The 19,988-nt window shown below is 45.2% G+C and overlaps 1 protein-coding gene across 1 annotated transcript in view; it reads left to right on the top strand.

Annotated features, from left to right (window-relative positions):
- Positions 1 to 19,988, top strand: part of ctnna2 (catenin (cadherin-associated protein), alpha 2) — a 1,881,920-nt gene that overhangs the window by 307,405 nt on the left and 1,554,527 nt on the right. The gene's annotated exons all lie outside the window — the stretch shown is intronic.

Genomic DNA, 19,988 nt, shown 5'->3' with positions numbered 1-19,988 from the left:
GGTGATCATCGGCCCCTTCAATGCCGCTTTAAGCACTGTGCAATGGTTGTGGAACAATGAGACACTTCCAACGAATGTGCAGGTGAGCTGCAAACCCTGCAAACCACCATGTTGCAGATGAAGATCGATCCACAGTGGATCAGGCTGAATTGGAGACTCATATACTGAGGTGTATGGGGTACACACATTCACTACAAAATGTCCACCAATAATGCTGAAAGTTGAATTGAACGGTATTCCAGTATCTCTGGAACTGGACACGGGGGCAAGTCAGTCCATAATGAGTGAAAAGGCCTTCAACAGGCTGTGGGGCAAAAAGGCACACAGGCCCAAGCTCAGCCCCATTCACGCTAAACTAAAGACTTGCACCAAGGAACTAATCCCTGTAATTGGCAGTGCAGAAGTCAAAGTCTTCAATGACGGAGCAGTACACAAACTCCCACTCTGGATTGTGCCAGGGGATGGCCCCACGTTGTTTGGCAGAAGCTGGCTGGGAAAAATCCGCTGGAACTGGGACGACATCTGAGCTTCTTCGTCCGTCGTCGATGCCTCGTGCCCAGGTTCTGAGCAAGTTCCCATCGTTGTTCGAAGCTTCTCGGAGGCGAAAGTGCAGATTTATTTGGTTCCCGGTACGCGACTCATCCACCACAAGGCACGGGTGATACCATATATGATGCGTAAAAAAGTGGAAATTGAGCTGGGCAGGCTGCAACGTGAAGGCATCATCACGCCGGTGGAATTCAACGACTGGGCCAGTCCGATTGTCCCGGTACTTAAGCAGGACGGCATGGTTAGAATTTGTGGGGCCCATAAAGTAACGATTAACCGTTTTTAGCTGCAGGACCAGTACCCGCGACCCAAGGCAGACGACCTATTTGTGACCCTGGCTGGAGGGAAGACGTTCACCAAGCTGGACCTGACCTCGGCCTCCATGACGCAGGAGCTGGAAGAGTCCAGGAGACAGAAACATGGAAACATAGAAAGTAGGTGCAGGAGTAGGCCATTCGGACCTTCGAGTCAATATGATCATGGCTGATCATGCAACTTCAGTACCACATTCCTGCTTTCTCTCCATACCCCTTGATTCATTTAGCTGTAAGGGCCACATCTAACTCCCTTTTGAATATATCTAACGAACTGGCCTCAATAACTTTCTGTGGTAGAGAATTCCACATGCTCACCATTCTCTGAGTGAAGAAGTTTCTCCTCATCTCAGTCCTAAATGTCTTACCCCTTAGCCTTAGACTCTGACCCCTGGTTCTGGACTTCCCCAACATCGGGAACATTCTTCCTGCATCTAACCTGTCCAATCCTGTCAGAATTTTATGTTTCTATGAGATCCCCTCTCATTCTTCTAAATTCCAGTGAATATAAGCCTAGTTGATCCAGTCTTTCTTCATATGTCAGTCCTGCCATCCCGGGAATCAGTCTGGTGAACCTTCGCTGCACTCCCTCAATAGCAAGAATGTCCTTCCTCAGATTAGGAGATCAAAACTGCACACAATACTCAAGGTGTGGTCTCATCAAGGCCCTGTACAACTGCAGTAAGACCTCCTTGCTCCTATACTCTCATCCCCTCGCTGTGACGGCATTTGCTGCCTGCTGTACCCACATGCCTATGCCTACCTTCAATGACTGATGTACCATAACACCCAGGTCTCGTTGCACATCCCCTTTTACTAATCTGTCACCATTCAGATAATCTGCCTTTGTGTTTTTCCAACCAAAGTGGATAACCTCTCACTTATCCACATTATACTGCATCTGCCATGCATTTGCCCATTCATCTAACCTGTCCAAGTCCCCTTGCAGCCTCATAGCATTCTCCTCTCATCTCACACTGCCACAGCTTAGTGTCATCTGCAAACTTGGAGATATTACATTCAATTCCTTTGTCTAAATCATTAATGTATATTGTAAATAACTGGGGTTCCAGCACTGAAACCTGCAGCACCCCACTAATCACTGCCTGCCATTCTGAAAAGGACCCGTTTATGCCAACTCTCTGCTTCCTGTCTGCTAACCAGTTCTCTATCCACGTCAATACATTACCCCCAATAACATGTGCCTTAATTTTGTACACTAATCTCTTGTCAAAAGCCTTTTGAAAGTCCAAATACATCACATCCACTGGTTCTCCCTTAGCTACTCTACTAGTTACATCCTCAAAAAATTCTAGATTTGTCAAGCATGATTTTCCTTTCATAAATCCATGCTGACTTGGACCGATCCTGTCACTGCTTTCCAAATGCGCTGCTATTACATCTTTAATAATTGATTCCAACATTTTCCCCACTACCGATGTCAGGCTAACCGGTCTATAATTCCCTGTTTTCTCTCTCCCTCCTTTTTTAAAAAGTGGGGTTACATTAACTACCCTCCAATCCATAGGAACTGAACCTGAGTCGAGAGAATGTTGGAAAATGATCACCAATGCATCCACTATTTCCAGGGCCACTTCCTTAAGTACTCTGGGATGCAACTATCAGGCCCTGGGGATTTATCGGTCTTCTGTTCTTTCAATTTCTCTAATACCATTTCCTGACTAATAAGGATTTCCCTCAGTACCCCTTTCTCGCTCGACCCTCGATCCCCTAGTATTTTGGGGAGGTTATTCGTGTCTTCCTTAGTGAAGACAGAACCAAAGTATTGTTCAATTGTTCTGCCATTTCCTTGTTCCTCATTATGAATTCCCCTGATTTCTGACTGCAAGGGACCGACATTCGTCTTCGCTAATCTTTTTCTCTTCACATATCTATAGAAGCTTTTGCAGTCAGTTTTTATGTTCTCTGCAATCTTACACTCATACTCTATTTTCCCCCTCCTAATTAAACCCTTAGTCCTCCTCTGCTGAATTCTAAATGTCTCTCAGTCCTCGGGTTTGCTGCTTTTTCTGGCCAATGTATATGCCTCTTTCTTGGATTTAACACTTTCCCTAATTTCCCTTGTAAGCCATGGTTGAGCCACCTTCCCTTTTTTATTATGCCACACAGGGATGTACAATTGTTGTAGTTCATTCATGTGATATTTAAATGTCTGCCATTGCCTATCCACCATCAACCCTTTAAGTATCATTCTCCAGTCTATCCTAGCCAATTCTCATACTGTTGAATTTACCTTTCCTTAAATTCAGGACCCAGTCTCTGAATTAACTCTGTCACTCTCCATCTTAATGAAGCATTCTACCATATTATGATCACTCTTCCCCAACGGGCCCCTTATGACCAGATTGCTAATTAATCCCCCCTCGTTATACAAGACCCAGTTGAGGATGACCTGCTCTCTCGTTGGTTCCTCAATATATTGGTCTAGAAAACCATCCCTTATACACTCCAGGAAATCCTCCTCCATAGTATTGCTACCAGTTTGGTTAGCCCAATCAATATGCGGATTAAAGTCATCCATGATAACTGCTGTATCCTTATTGCACGCGTCTCTAATTTCCTGTTTGATGCCATCCCCAACCTCCCTACTACTGTTTGGTAGTCTGTATACAACACCCACTAATGTTTTCTGCCCTTTGGTGTTTTGCAGCTCTACCCATATTGATTCCACGCTAATGTCCTTTCTTTACTATTGCTTTAATCTCCCTTTTATCAGTAACGCTATCCCACCTCCTTTTCCTTCCTGTTTGCCCTTCCTAAATATTGAATACTCCGGGATGTTGAATTCCCAGCCTTGATTACGTTGGAGCCATGTCTCCGTAATCCCAATTGCATCATATCCGTTAACAGCTATCTGAGCAATCAATTCATCCACCTTATTACCAATGCACCTTGCATTGAGCCGCAGAGCCTTCAAGCTTGTTATTTTAACACTCTTTGTCCTTTTAGAATTATGTTGTAATGTGGCCCTTTTTGATTTTTGCCCTTGATTTCTCTGCCCTCCATTTTTGCTTTTCTCCTTCCTACCTTTTGCTTCTGCCCTTTTTTACTTCCCTCTGTCTCCCTGCATAGATTCCCATCCCCCTGCCTTGTTGGTTTAAACCCCTCCAACAGCATTAGCAAATACTCCACCTCTGACATCGGTTCCGGTCTTGTCCAGGTGCAGACCGTCCGATTTGTACTGGTCCCACCTCCCCCAGAACCGGTTCCAATGTTCCAGGAATTTGAATCCCTCCCTCGTGCACCATTCCTCAAGCCACGTGTTTAGCTGAGCTATCCTGCAATTCCTACTCTGACTAGCAAGTGGCACTCGTAGCAATCCTGAGATTACTACCTTTGAGGTCCTACTTTTTAATTTAACTCCAAGCTCCCTAAATTCAGCTTGTAGGACCTCATCCCGTTTTTTTACCTATATCGTTGGTACTATATGTACCATGACAGCTGGCTGTTCACCCTCCCCCTCCAGAATGCGCTGCAACCGCTCCGAGACATCCTTGACCCTTGTATCAGGGAGGCAACATACCATCTGGAGTCTCGTTTGCGGCCGCAGAAACGACTATCTATTCCCCTTACAATAGAATCACCTATCGCTATAGCTCTCCTCTTTTTCCTGCCCTCCTATGCAGCAGAGCCACCCCTGATGCCATGGCCTTGGCTGCTGCCTCCCCCTGATGAGTCATCTCCCCCATCAGTAACCAAGGTAGTGTGTCTGTTTTGGAGGGAGATGCCCACAGGGGACCCTTGCACTACCTTCCTTCCACTGCTCTTCCTGATGGTCACCCATTCCCAAGTTTGTCCAAAGCCAAAAGGGCCTACAGCATTATTGAAAAAGGGGCTCTGGCGTGCATCTATGGGGTTAAAAAAATGCACCAGTTCTTATTTGGCCTCAAGTTTGAGCTTCAAACTGACCACAAGCTGCTCATGTCGCTGTTCTCTGAGAGCAAAGTGATTAATACCAATACCAATGCCTCTGCCCACATCCAAAGATGGACGCTCACACTGTTGGCATACAACTATGTAATCCGCCACATACCAGGCACAGAGAACTGCGCAGATGCACCAGGGGGCTCTTGTCAGTTCCTCGCTAGTCATCTGTGGGCGTAGGTCTGAGCAATAGCCCGTGACCTCTGGGTGGGTGTGCAAGGTGTTCGTTTTCCACTCTACTTTGATTCATAGACCTTGTGAATTACAGGAAGGACGCCACGTAACGCAAAGTTTAGGCTTAAACCCAACTGTTAGTTTATTACACGAAACCAACTAAAAAAAAAATAAAACAAGACTTCTTAAAGATTGATCGAAGACATATAATCACCCATCCTGCCAGTTGCTGCTGTTGTTGATTGTAGACTCGTGGAGCTAGGGAAGGTGTTGGATCCCAGCTGCTTGCTTCGTGATCGTTGTTCCTTTGACCTGCTGTACTGAGGTGTTTTTTCGACCTGTTCCCCTGAACAGTTGTTCCTTCCTTCCTTCCTGTTCTTCTCATGTTCCGAGCTCTTGTTCTCAGCTCTTACACATATATCCATTTGATTATACACATCTCCTGCTGGGCTGCTTTTCATTTAATGCATCTGGATGAGTCTTGATGACTGTGCTGATGGGTCTGCATCTGATGGATGGCCACAGTTCGCACACTGAATCGGCAGGGCATAAGATAGCTCCTTATCTTTTGTGCCCTGTTATCCAAAAATGCAAGCCTTGTGGGATCCTTTGTTGTCCTGGGTTTTCGCAGACTTATAGTCTCCATAGGGAACTGGTTTTTCCAGTCCGGCCAATTAATCCATGGGCTCCTCTGCTTGATTGTATCAAAACCCTTTGTTCCGATGTTAATCGGGTCTCGCTCCTGACCGCAGTAAGCAGTAATTGCATTAATCAGTTATGAATCACCTCCTTTCTCCCGTCCAACAGTCCCAAAGGTTTTCTTTTAAACCATTTTAGTCCGTGGCCTCTTACTGTGCCTCGATCTTGAAATGTGTAAACCTTACAGGTGTCAGGGTGTGGGGATCAGACTCTGGCTATGCAGCGCGGGGCTGCGGCTTCAAGATGTGGGGCCAAATTGGCCTGTTTGCACTCACCCAGTCGGGGTTTGGTGAGCTCGGGGCCTTGCTTGCTCTGCCACCGCTCGTGCTCTCCGGCCTGATTGTAGAAAGGGAGCAGGCGCAGGGATTTGCAACTGATGTTGCGGATGTGAGAGGATCCCGAGGTTTGGTGGGGTCGGGGGCCCTGCTCTTTCTGATTGTACAAGGAAAGCAGACGCAGGGATTTACTACTGATAGCGAGGTCGAAATCAAATCAAAAGTCCAGTTTGTGAATTGTGAATTCTTAGTTTCTTCCATTCAACAGGTAACATGAGAGACAAATAAAAATAGATGCCACGGTTATGTTGAAAGGCTATGCCATTTTGTTCTGGGCAGGTTGAACTTGCAGTGCAGTCATACAGGCCGGCAATGCTGTTTTTACATTACCCACCTGTATGGACCTGTTCCCCGAGATAAACTATGGCCCAGAAATTGCAGTCGGAGGCTTCCTGCGGGCTGACGCCTCCGACTGAAATTTCTTTTACGAAATTACCTGGTGGTCGTGGAGGAACGTAGACTTGTGGTCCGAGGCCTCCATTCGCAGTCCAGCGTATGGACCCTCGCATCCCAGGGTACATAAGCGCAACCTGGGATCACGTGGGCCTGGATCACCAATGAACATGGAGTTTTCTCATTGATAATGGTAAGTTCCATTTGTACGAGCTCCCATTACAATCAATGAAAATGCTCCCAAAAGCACAAACACAATACAATAAATTTAAAAAAAACAATGCTCATATTTAAAATTAATTGAAATTGAATTGAAATGTTTTAGACAAAAAAATGTTTTTAAAATTTTTTAAATGTTTTAATCGGAGTAATCCCTCAATGGACAGGGATTTTAATATAAGAATTAGGGATGAAATGTAATATTCCTATCTTTTAAAACTCTTATACGCCTGCTTTTACCAGGCATAAGAGTTTGAAGGAAATTCGTTGGGCAGATAGCGTGCGTGCTTTGTGCGCCGAGAACCAGCACACACGAGGCTTCTTTGGGCGTGTGCACACACGTACGCACCCGGAGAGGCTGCAGTTTACGGGCCAGAAAGTCACAATCACGACAAAATGGCTCTGAATTTGCGGTCAGAGGCTTCCTGCAGGGAAATACCTCCAATACGCAAATAAAATGCCCAAGTACCTGGTGGTCCGGGAGGTACGTAGATTTGTGGTTCAGGGGCTCCTCGGGGGCCCACGTATCTCGGGCTCAACTCTCCACCTGTGGATGCCCTTTTCCTGAGAATGCGTTGGATTCTTGACGGATCGCAAATTCCAGGTTTTAGCACACGTACATTGCTTGCTTGCAGCAGAACTTGCACAGCACCTACGGGCCCACAGGTCCGCAATTTACAGCCCATTATACTATAGGTTATTTACTATAGGTTAGGTTTAAAGAGATCTTTGAAAGGGGTCAACACAAACTATAAGACTTATGTGTTCTGATCATTCATTTGATACTGAAATACTTTATTACTTCAATATGTTTTAAACTGACGAGAATACTTTCATATGCTATTACTGGAAAGAAAAGCTCAGCACTCTGTTTGCTCAGCGCTTGGCTGGCTCCACACACTGCTCCCACACAATGGGCCCAAGTTTCCACACGATAAAAAAAATGGGCGCCACTCCGTGCTGGGCGCCCGTTTTTCGCGCCTAAAAAAAACCTCGCAATTATGGAGCGTTCTGCAGCTCCTTGTCTGCCTGGCGCGGCGCCCAGGGGGGCGGAGCCTACACTCGCGCCGATTTTGTACGTGGGAGGGGGCGGGTACTATTTAAATTAGTTTTTTTCCTGCCGGCAATGCTGCGCGTGCGCGTTGGAGCGTTCGCGCATGCTCAGTGTGAAAAAAACATTAGCACTCGGCCATTTTTGTAGTTCTTTGTAGCTGTTTAATTTTTGAACATTTTTTAATAAAAGCACATTGCCATCAGCACTTGCAGCCTTCTCACTGTCTCCTCCCCCCCCCCCCCCCCGGGGGAATGAAACAGCTGTTCAATTCCCCCCTTCCCTCCGCGGGAACGAACGGCTGTTCCCTTCCCCCCCCCCCCCCCTCCCCTCCGCGGGAACGAACGGCTGTTCCCTTCCCCACCCCCCCCCCGCGGGAATGAATGCCTGCAGCATTCTCCGTGCCTGAAGCACTTTCACACAGGTAGGAAGATGGTTTATTTAATCTTTTCTTTGCTTATAAATGTTTATTCAGGTTGGATTTATTTGTATAATATTTGTAGAAGTATAAATAAGGATTTATTGTAGAATTTAATGAGTTCCCTTCCCCCCCCCACCTCGTTCTGGACGCCTAATTTGTAACCTGCGCCTGATTTTTTAATGTGTAGAACAGGTTTTTTCAGTTCTACAAAAATCTTCACTTGCTCCATTCTAACTTAGTTTGGAGTACGTTTTCACTGTGGAAACTTTGAAATCAGGCGTCAGTGGCCGGACACGCCCCCTTTTGAAGAAAAAATTCTGTTCCAAAGTAGAACTGTTCTACCTGACAAGAACTGCAGAAAGAAAAATGTGGAGAATTGCGATTTCTAAGATAGTCCGTTCTCCACCAGTTGCTCCTAAAAATCAGGCGCAAATCATGTGGAAACTTGGGCCCAATGTTCCTGCCTGAACCTGCAGTCCAATCTGCAACAATCCAGAGTTACAAAATCTAGGGACATCTTGGGAACAGCACTTATGAGCCACACACTTGGACCCCACACACGGGTCCTTCATTCAGAATTAAACAAGTTGTGAGAGGACGCAAAGAATCTACAAAGGGATATAGATAGGCTCAGTGAGTGAGCAAAAATTTGGCAGATGGATTATAATGTGGGAAAATGTGAGGTTATCCACTTTGACAGGAAAAATAAAACAGCAAATTACTATTTAAATGGGAAGAGATTACAAAATGCTGCCTTACAGAGGGATTTGGGGGTTCTTGTGCATGAAACACAAAAAGTTATCATGTAGGTACAGCAAGTAATCAGGAAGGCAAATAGAATGTTGGCTTTTATTGCAAGGGGGATAGAGTATAAAAGCAGGGAAGTCCTGCTCCAACTGTACATTGGTAAGACAGAGCTGGTAGAGTGTGACCTGATCGAGGTGCTAACGTTAGTGCGCCTGTCCTCCCAGGGGATTTGCAGGATCTTGAAGAGACATCGTTGGTAGTATTTCTCCAGCGATTTGAGGTGTCTACTATATGTAGTCCATGTCTCTGAGCCATAAAGGAGGGCAGGTATCACTGCAGCCCTGTAGACCATGAGCTTGGTGCCAGATTTGAGGGCCTGATCTTTGAAAACTCCCTTCCTCAGGCGGCCAAAGGCTGTGCTGGCGCACTGGAGGCGGTGTTGAACCCCGTCGTCGATGTCTGCCCTTGCTGATAATAGGCTCCCAAGATATGGAAACTAGTCCACATTGTCCAGGGCTGCACCGTGGATCTTGATGACTGGGGGGCAGTGCTGTGTGGCGGGGTCAGGTTGATGGAGGACCTTTGTCTTATGGATGTTTCGTGTAAGGCCAGTGCTTTCGTACGCCTCAGTGAAGATATTGACTATGACTTGGAGTTCAGTCTCTGCACAGATGCAAGCGTCGCCCTTGTACTGTAGTTGGACGACAGAGGATGGGACAGTCTTGGATTTGGCCTGGAGATGACGAAGTTGAACAGGTTCCCACTGGTTCTGTAGTTTAGTTCCACTCCAGTGGGGAGCTTGTTGAGTGTTAGGTGGAGCATTGCAGCGAGGAAGATCAAGAAGAGGGTTGGCGCGATGACGCTTGACTACTATTACAACAACAACTTTCATTTATATAGCACCTTTAATGTAGTGAAACGACCCAAGGCGCTTCACAGGAGTATTCTGAGACAAAAACAATTTGACACTGAGCCACATAAGAAGAAGTTGACCAAAAGCTTGGTCAAAGAGGTAGGTTTTAAGGAGCGTCTTGAATGGGGAAAGATCGGTAGAGAGGGGGAGAGATTTAGGCAGGGAATTTCAGAGCTTGGGGCCTAGGCAACAGAAAACGGCCACCAATGGTTGAGAGATTATAATCTGGGATGCTCAAGAAGGCAGAATTAGTAGACGCAGACATCTCGGGTGGGAGCTGGGGATTGTGGAGCTGGAGGAGATTGGGGCGGCGGGGCGGGGTGGGTGGGGAAACGGTTGTGGGGCTGGAGAGGAGATTCCGGCCCATTGTGTCCGTGCCGGCAGACCAAGAGCTATCCAGCCTAATCCCACTTTCCAGCTCTTGGTCCGTAGTCCTGTAGGTTATGGCACTTTAAGTGCACATCCAAGTATTTTTAAAATATGGTGAGGGTTTCTGCCTCGACCACCCTCTTTCAGGCAGTGAGCTCCAGATCCCAACCACCCTCTGGGTGAAGAAATTTCCCCTCGTATCTCTTATAAACCTCCCCCAATTACTTTAAATCTATGCCCCCTAGTTGTTGACCCCTCTGCCAAGGGAAACAGATCCTTCCTATCCACTCTATCCAGGCTCTTCATAATTTTATACATCTCAATCAGGTCTCCCCTTAGCCTCCTCTGTTCCAAAGAAAACAGACACAGCATCTCCAATCTTTCCTCATAACCAAAATTCTCCAGTCCAGGCAACATTCTTGTAAATCTCCTCTGCACCCTTTCCAGTGCAATCACATCTTTCCTGTAATGCGGTGACCAGAACTGCATACAGTACTCCAATTGCAGCTGAACCAGTGTTTTATACAGTTCAGGCATAACTTCCTTGCTCTTGTATTCCATGCCCCGACTTATAAAGACACGTATTCCATATGCCTTCTTAACCACCTTTTCTACCTGGCCTGCTACCTTCAGGGATCTGTGGACCTGCACCCCAAGGTCCCTTTGTTCCTCTACACTTTTCAGTGTCATACCATTTAATGTGTATTCCCTTGCCTTGTTAGGCCTCCCCAAATGCATTATCTCACACTTATCCGGATTGAATTCCATTTGCCACTGTTCTGCCCAATTGACCAGTACATTGATATCTTCCTGCAGTCTGCAGCTTTCTTCTTCTTTATCAACCATCGTCTATTTTAGTGTCATCTGTAAACTTCTTAATCATCCCCCAACATTTAAGTCCAAGTCATTGATATATATACCACAAAAAGCAAAGGAGCCAGCACTGAGCCCTGCAGAATTAAAGGATGTGACTTTGATGTGCGCCGTTTCGGTACTGTGACTGCTGCGGAAACTGGATTGGAGGGATTTAAACATGGAATTGCGGGAAAGATAGGCATGGATTTGGGAGGCAACAACATGCTCAAGGACTTTGGACAGGAAAGGGAGGTTGGAGATGGGGCGGTAGTTTGCAAGGACTGAGGGGTCGAGGATTTTTTTTTGAGGAGGGGGGTGATGACGGCAGATTTGAGAGCGAGGGGGATAGTACCGGAGGAGAGAGAACCGTAATAATGTCAGCAAGCATGGGAGCCAGAAAAGGAAATTGGGTGGTCAGCAATTTGGTGGGAATAGGATAAGGGCTCAGGAAGTGGATCTCATGGACAGGATAAGCTCAGAAAGGTCATGCGGGGAGATCAGAGAGAAACTGGAGAAAGATGTGAGGCTAGGGCAGGGGGATCCTTAGACTATTGTTTTACTTCCTTGGTTTATAAAAGCCTTCATTATTTCCCTTTATGATAAGTATTGGTGAAATATTGGGAAGACCGAAGCCATTGTCTTCAGTCTCTGTCACAACTCTGTTACCTCGTCACTGACTCCATCCCTCTCCCTGGCAACTGTCTGAGGCAGAAACAGACTGTCTGCAACCTTGGAGTTGTATTTGACATCGAGATGAGACTCCAAACACCTAGCCGTGCCATCACCAAGACAGCCTACATCCACCTCCGTAACATTGCCCAACAAGGAGCATTTTAATTGGTGAACCGACCTTTATTTGCTGTGGATAGCCTATATTTTGTGAGCAGAAGTTATTCAGGTCCACAGTCAAACTGTAATTTCAATATTAAATTAAGTAGGCATGCAATGGAGGCTTATTTACACACTTCAGAATGTGTCGTTCTGACTTTGGAGAGGAACATTTTAGACCCGAGTCTGTGGGCAAAATTGGATGACTGCAGTTGATTTCCCTGCTCCATTTACATTGCCTTGATTTTTTTTTTGTATGTTGAATTGAGGAAAAGCAGATATTGGCATATGCAAACTGGTGCTGGAAAAAAATCTAACCTTGCGAAACAGTAAAAACACCCATGGTATTGATGAATTAATTAGTTCCACTATTTCGATTAGTATTTAAATGCGAAGGAACAAGAATTGTAACTGCAGATCATAATTGGATTATTACTAGATTTTGACCGTTTGAATCTGACAAGCCATGCATTCACTATAAATGGGGTTTCGATGGTGCTGTGAAACGGTCACAGTTAATAATGTTAACCAGCAGAGGGAGCTAAAAATCATAGAATACATTGGATTCAACTTGACATTGCTAATTGAAAACTTCTCTTGTTAGTGGCTGAGTGAGCTTTCATGAGAATAAGCCACACATTACAGGTAGAATCTCTTGGATATGATTATTTGGGCTGGTAACAGATTGGCCCTGAACTCCCGGCTTCCCGTACAGTGTGTGTACGGACCCAGAAAGGTATCGCAAAAGCTGGTTTTTGGCGCATGATGCGCATTTGCCGAAGACCGACTTTTCCGATCTGTCAACTTCTGGCTTGATAGATCGCACGCATCTCAGCAGCCAGGACATTCGCATGGGCAAGGTTGTGGTATTTGTCCATCTCTTGCCCTGTGAATGTCCTTAAAACTCTTGCGGGCATGGCCTACTTTTACCAGTGTAAGAGTTTTAAAACATACAAAAACATATAAAACTAAAATTTAAAAAACACATTTTAATGTTTAAAAACCCTGCCCACTAAGGTAAATTTATTTTAAACCATAATTAAAAAAACTTTTTTTTAAATTGAAAAAATATATTTTTCTGACATTTCTTAACTCTAATTTAAATTAATGATAAATGTGGGTATTTTTTTTCTTTTTTTTGGTGTGGGGCGGGGGGGATTGTTTCTCAATCATAAGAGATCTCCTACTTACGGAGTTCCCATTATTATGAATGAGAAAATAATTTGCCTGGATTGGCTACCCAGCGCCACGTAAGTCCAGATGCGCACGTGTTCCAATGCGCAGGGAGAGGAGGCCTCGGGACTGGGATCTCTGGTGGGCGCAGCAGCAAAAGGTATGTGCTCATCTTTTCTCTAGACTTGAGTCGAATGCCCGCGGGAAGAAGGAACCGGGATTTCAGGGCCATTAGCTCCAGTGATAAATCTGTGCACCTGTTGCTTTGTCCATTTTCCAAATTTGGTAACTGACCGATTAGAATTGCCCGGATTTTTGAATGGATAATAACAGCGGATGAACAGTATTCGCTGTTGTTACCCCTTTGAAACTTACCGCAACTTCAGGATGTACTTCATGTGCATCCTCGCATGGAAATCCTGATGCTGCAGTTAGTCATTCACTGCTCCAACACTGGCTGCGCTGTGCCCCCCCGCCCCCCCACTATATCCTGATAGTGGGGAAATTGACACAAACTTTGTCTCTTCCACGGTAATATCACTGTTAAACACCTCATTAAAAGTTAGACCCTTTCAGATTAGGTATAACTGGGGGTTTAACAGCACATTGACTGCTAAACAAACATTATGGCCCTGAAAAACTAATTTTAATTTTGTGGAGTGACAAATTTATCCATTTAAATAAAAAATTATAATTTTTAAGAAACTTCTAATTTTTTTTATTAAAAAATAATTTGTTCATCTTTTTCAGGTTACCTTTTCCTCATGTGAGAGCCCTAATCTATGTTTTGCTCTCTATAAATAACATTTTTTAAAGTTAGAATCAAAGGAGCTTGCTCATTTCCTGGTTAGGCTCAAAATTAGCCAGGAGTTGCTCCATTTTTTTTGGAGCAACTTGATTTTTCTGGAGTATCTTAAAAATCCCCATTTTGTACATTCAATTTGCGCCAGTGTAAGTGAGTTAGTTACGATTTTTTTAGTTTAGTTTAGTTTTTCTCAAAAGGGTGCGTTACCAGCCACCACACCAGTTTTGGCCATTTAGGCCACTTTGGCCAGCTTAATAGCTACTCCACATCTACTTAGGCCAGCATATGCGGTCACTTCAGAAAACCCTTGCGGAGAGTTAAGAAATCAGCACGTAGGTACATCGGAGGCTAACAGAACTTAATTACTTGACTAAAGAATGTGAATAGGATTAAACAGCCGTACAAGACATCATATGAGAAACTTCGCAAAGTTAATTTATTATACAACAGAAGCATTCATGGAAGCTTAAACTACAAAAATAAAAGAAGTAAAAGATAGTTGAATTAAATTGCTCTAATCTTGCAACTAATTTAAACAACTATTTGTTTGCAATGATTATACTGGGCCAAAATTGAGTCCATATTATCTAAATAAAGTCTACTTCAATAAATAAGAGATTCTCTGAGTGTTCCTCCGTCACTTATGTTCTTCTTTCACAATAGCACCAAGTGAATAGGCTTGACAAATGGTCACCACTATTCACAAGAGACAAAACATATTTACATATTTTTTTCAAAATATCCAAAAGTCTAGGAAAATGACAAGCCATTAAGAAACTTCAAAAATAGTTACAGTGCATAAAATTTCAAACCTGAGGTCGATCGCACCGGGACGCCACTCAGCCAGGGATAGGGGCTGGCATCGGGTCCCACACACACAGCGGCTACAGCACGCACGCAGAGAGGCTGGGGGCAAGGAGCTACTGCACATGCGAACACTCCACTGCGCATGTGCAGACGTCCCGGCACTGTTTTTCGCGAAGGACGCTGGCTCCGCCACTGACTCGACTGGCCACACTGTGCGAAGACCGAGGAGAGGCCAGATAGCGGCCAAAGTGGGGAGCGATTTTTTTTTTTTTCGGTGCACTTATCAACGGAGATAAGCAGCGCATCTCCGGTAAATGCGCTGAAAAAAGGAGTGGGCCAAATTTGAGCCCATAGAATGGACAGGAGTCGTCCATTTGTCCCATCGAGTTCGTGCCGGCTCTCTGCAAGAGCACTTCAGCTAGTCCTACTCCCCCGCCCTTTGTAGCCTTGCAAATTTTTTTCTTTCCGGTGCTTATCCAATTCCCTTTTGAAAACCACAACTGAGTTTGCCTCTACCTCCATTTCAGGCAGTGTATTCCTAACGACTCGCTGCGTTTTTCCTCATGTCACCTTTGGTTCTTCTGCCAATCACCTTAAATTTGTGTCCTCTGGTTCTCGACCCTTGCGCCAATGTGAACAGCTTCTCTCTATCTATACCCCTCATGATTTTGAACACCTCTATCAAATATCCTCTCAACCTTCTCTGCTCTAAGGAGAACAACCCTAGTTTCTCCAGTCTATCCATTTAACTGATGTTCCTCAGCCCTGGAACCATTGTAAATCTTTGCTGCATGTTCTCTAAGGCCTTCCTACCCTTCCTCAAAGCAGTGCCCAGAAATGCGCACAATATTCCAGTTGAGGCTGCACCAGTGTTTTATCAAAGGTTCATCATGATTCCATGCTTTCGCACTTTATGCCTCTATTTATGAAAAGCAGGATCCCGTATGCTTTTTGAACCGCTTTCTCAATCTGCCCTGCCACCTTCAATGATTTGTGCACATGTACCCCCACGTCTCTCTGTTCATGCATCCCCTTTAGAATTGTACCTGTTAGTTTATATTGCCTCTTCTTGCTCTTCCTACCCAAATGTATCACTTCACACTTCTGTATTAAATTTCATCTGTCACATGTCCGCTCATTTCACCAACCTGTCTATATCCTCTTGAAGTCTATCACTATCATCCTCGCTATTCACTATACTTCCAAGTTTTGTGTCATCTGCAAATTTTGAAATTGTGCCCTGTCCATCCAAATACATCCATTAATATTTATCAAGAAAAGCAGTGATCCTAATACTGACCCCTGGGGAACACCACTGTATATCTTCCTCCAATCCGAGAAACAACCGTTCACCACGACTCTGTTTCTTGTCAATTTTGTATCCATGCTGCCACTATCCCTTTTATTCCAGGGGCTTCAACTTTGTTGGCAAGCCTATTATGTGGCATTTTATCAAACACCTTTTGAAATCCATGTGTACCATATCAACCACATTGCCTTCATCAACCCTCAAAAAACTCAATCAAGTTAGTTTAACACGATTTGCCTCAGACAATCCGTGCTGGTCTGTCTCAGTTAATTCACACTTGTCCAGGTGACTGTTAATTTTGCTCCAGATGATCGTTTCTAAGGTTAAACTGACTGGCCTGTAGTTGCTGGGTTTATGCTTGCACCCTTTTTTGAACAATGGTGAAACATTTGCAATTCTCCAGTCCTCTGGCACCAGCCCTGTATCTGAGGAGAATTGTAATGTTATGGCCAGTACCTTCGCAATTTCCAGCCTTTTGTCCCTCAGCATCCAAGGTTGCATTCATAGAAACATAGAAAATAGGTGCAGGAGCAGGCCATTCAGCCCTTCTAGCCTGCACCGCGATTCAATGAGTTCATGGCTGAACATGAAACTTCAGTACCCCCTTCCTGCTTTCTCGCCATACCCCTTGATCCCCCGAGTAGTAAGGACTTCATCTAACTCCCTTTTGAATATATTTAGTGAATTAGCCCCAACCACTTTCTGTGGCAGAGAATTCCACAGGTTCACCACTCTCTAGGTGAAGAAGTCTCTCCTCATCTCGGTCCTAAATGGCTTACCCCTTATCCTTAGACTGTGACCCCTGGTTCTGGACTTCCCCAACATTGGGAACAATCTTCCTGCATCTAACCTGTCTAACCCAGTCAGAATTTTAAACGTTTCTATGAGGTCCCCTTTCATTCTTCTGAACTCCAGTGAATACAAGCCCAGTTGATCCAGTCTTTCTTGATAAGTCAGTCCCACCATCCCGGGAATCAGTCTGGTGAATCTTCGCTGCACTCCCTCAATAGCAAGAATGTCCTTCCTCAAGTTAGGAGACCAAAATTGTACACAATACTCCAGATGTGGCCTCACCAAGGCTCTGTACAACTGTAGCAACACCTCCCTGCCCCTGTACTCAAATCCCCTTGCTATGAAGGCCAACATGCCATTTGCTTTCTTAACCGCCTGCTGTACCTGCATGCCAACCTTCAACGACTGATGTACCATGACACCCAGGTCTCGTTGCACCTCCCCTTTTCCTAATCTGTCACCATTCAGATAATAGTCTGTCTCTCTGTTTTTACCACCAAAGTGGATAACCTCACATTTATCCACATTATTCTTCATCTGCCATTCATTTGCCCACTCACCTAACCTATCCAAGTCACTCTGCAGCCTCATAGCATCCTCCTTGCAGCTCACACTGCCACCCAACTTAGTGTCATCCGCAAATTTGGAGATACTACATTTAATCCCCTCGTCTAAATCATTAATGTACAGTGTAAACAGCTGGGGCCCCAGCACAGAACCTTGCGGTACCCCACTAGTCACTGCCTGCTCCTACTCTTTGCTTCCTGTCTGACAACCAGTTCTCAATCCACGTCAGCACACTACCCTCAATCCCATGTGCTTTAACTTTGCACATTAATCTCTTGTGTGGGACCTTGTCGAAAGCCTTCTGAAAGTCCAAATATACCACATCAACTGGTTCTCCTTTGTCCACTTTACTGGAAACATCCTCAAAAAATTCCAGAAGATTTGTCAAGCATGATTTCCCCTTCACAAATCCATGCTGACTTGGACCTATCAGATCACCATTTTCCAAATGCGCTGCTATGACATCCTTAATAATTGATTCCATCATTTTACCCACTACTGAGGTCAGGCTGACCGGTCTATAATTCCCTGTTTTCTCTCTCTCTCCTTTTTTAAAAAGTGGGGTTACATTGGCTACCCTCCACTCGATAGGAACTATTCCAGAGTCAATGGAAAATGACTGTCAATGCATCCGCTATTTCCAAGGCCACCTCCTTAAGTACTCTGGGATGCAGTCCATCAGGCCCTGGGGATTTATCGTCCTTCAATCCCATCAATTTCCCCAACACAATTTCCCGACAAATAAAGATTTCCCTCAGTTCCTCCTCCCTACTAGACCCTCTGACCCCCTTTATATCCGGAAGGTTGTTTGTGTCCTCCTTAGTGAATACTGAACCAAAGTACTTGTTCAATTGGTCTTCCATTTCTTTGTTCCCCGTTATGACTTCCCCTGATTCTGACTGCAGGGGACCTACGTTTGTCTTTACTAACCTTTTTCTCTTTACGTACCTATAGAAACTTTTGCAATCCGCCTTAATGTTCCCTGCAAGCTTCTTCTCGTACTCCATTTTCCCTGCCCTAATCAAACCCTTTGTCCTCCTCTGCTGAGTTCCAAATTTCTCCCAGTCCCCAGGTTCGCTGCTATTTCTGGCCAATTTGTATGCCACTTCCTTGGCTTTAATACTATCCCTGATTTCCCTAGATAGCCACGGTTGAGCCACCTTCCCTTTTTTATTTTTACGCCAGACAGGAATGTACAATTGTTGTAATTCATCCATGTGGTCTCTAAATGTCTGCCATTGCCCATCCACTGTCAACCCCTTAAGTATCATTCGCCAATCTATCCTAGCCAATTCACGCCTCATACCTTCAAAGTTACCCTTCTTTAAGTTCTGGACCATGGTCTCTGAATTAACTATCATTCTCCATCCTAATGCAGAATTCCACCATATTATGGTCACTCTTCCCCAAGGGGCCTCGCACAATGAGATTGCTAATTAGTCCTCTCTCATTACACAACACCCAGTCTAAGATGGCCTCCCCCCTAGTTGGCTCCTCGACATATTGGTCTAGAAAACCATCCCTTATGCACTCCAGGAAATCCTCCTCCACCGTATTGCTTCCAGTTTGGCTAGCCCAATCTATGTGCATATTAAAGTCACCCATTATAACTGCTGCACCTTTATTGCATGCACCCCTAATTTCCTGTTTGATGCCCTCCCCAACATCACTACTACTGTTTGGAGGTCTGTACACAACTCCCACTAACGTTTTTTGCCCTTTGGTGTTCTGCAGCTCTACCCATATAGATTCCACATCATCCAAGCTAATGTCTTTCCTAACTATTGCATTAATCTCCTCTTTAACCAGCAATGCTACCCCACCTCCTTTTCCTTTTATTCTATCCTTCCTGGATGTTGAGTTGACAGCCCTGATCATCCTGGAGCCACGTCTCCGTAATCCCAATCACATCATATTTGTTAACATCTATTTGCACAGTTAATTCATCCACCTTATTGCGGATACTCCTTGCATTAAGACACACAGCCTTCAGGCTTGTTTTTTTAACACCCTTTGTCCTTTTAGAATTCTGCCGCAGTGGCCCATCCTGTTCCCCGCCCCGGGCCTCTCCGCCCCCCCATCTCCCCTCCGTCTCCTGCCTCTGCCTCCCTTTTGTCTCCCTCTGTCTCCCTGCATTGGTTCCCATCCCCCTGCCATATTAGTTTAACTCCTCCCCAACAGCACTAGCAAACACTCCCCCTAGGTCATTGGTTCCGGTCCTGCCGAGGTGCAGACCGTCCGGTTTGTACTGGTCCCACCTCCCCCAGAACTGGTTCCAATGCCCCAGGAATTTGAATCCCTCCCTGCTGCACCACTGCTCAAGCCACGTATTCATCTGCACTATCCTGCGATTCCTACTCTGACTAGCACGTGGCACTGGTAGTAATCCCGAGATTACTACTTTTGAGGTCCTACTTTTTAATTTAGCTCCTAGCTCCTTAAATTCGTTTCGTAGGACCTCATCCCTTTTTTTACCTATGTTGTTGGTACCAATGTGCACCACGACAACTGGCTGTTCTCCCTCCCATTTCAGAATGTCCTGCACCCGCTCCGAGACATCCTTGACCCTTGCACCAGGGAGGCAACATACCATCCTGGAGTCTCGGTTGCGGCCGCAGAAACGCCTATCTATTCCCATCACAATTGAATCCCCTATCACTATCGCACTCCCACTCTTTTTCTTGCCCTCCTGTGCAGCAGCACCAGCCACGGTGCCATGAACT

This window comes from Pristiophorus japonicus, chromosome 2, assembly GCF_044704955.1.
Source record: "Pristiophorus japonicus isolate sPriJap1 chromosome 2, sPriJap1.hap1, whole genome shotgun sequence".
Classification (NCBI taxonomy): Eukaryota; Metazoa; Chordata; class Chondrichthyes; family Pristiophoridae; genus Pristiophorus; species Pristiophorus japonicus.
This window is presented reverse-complemented; position numbering and strand designations above follow the sequence as displayed.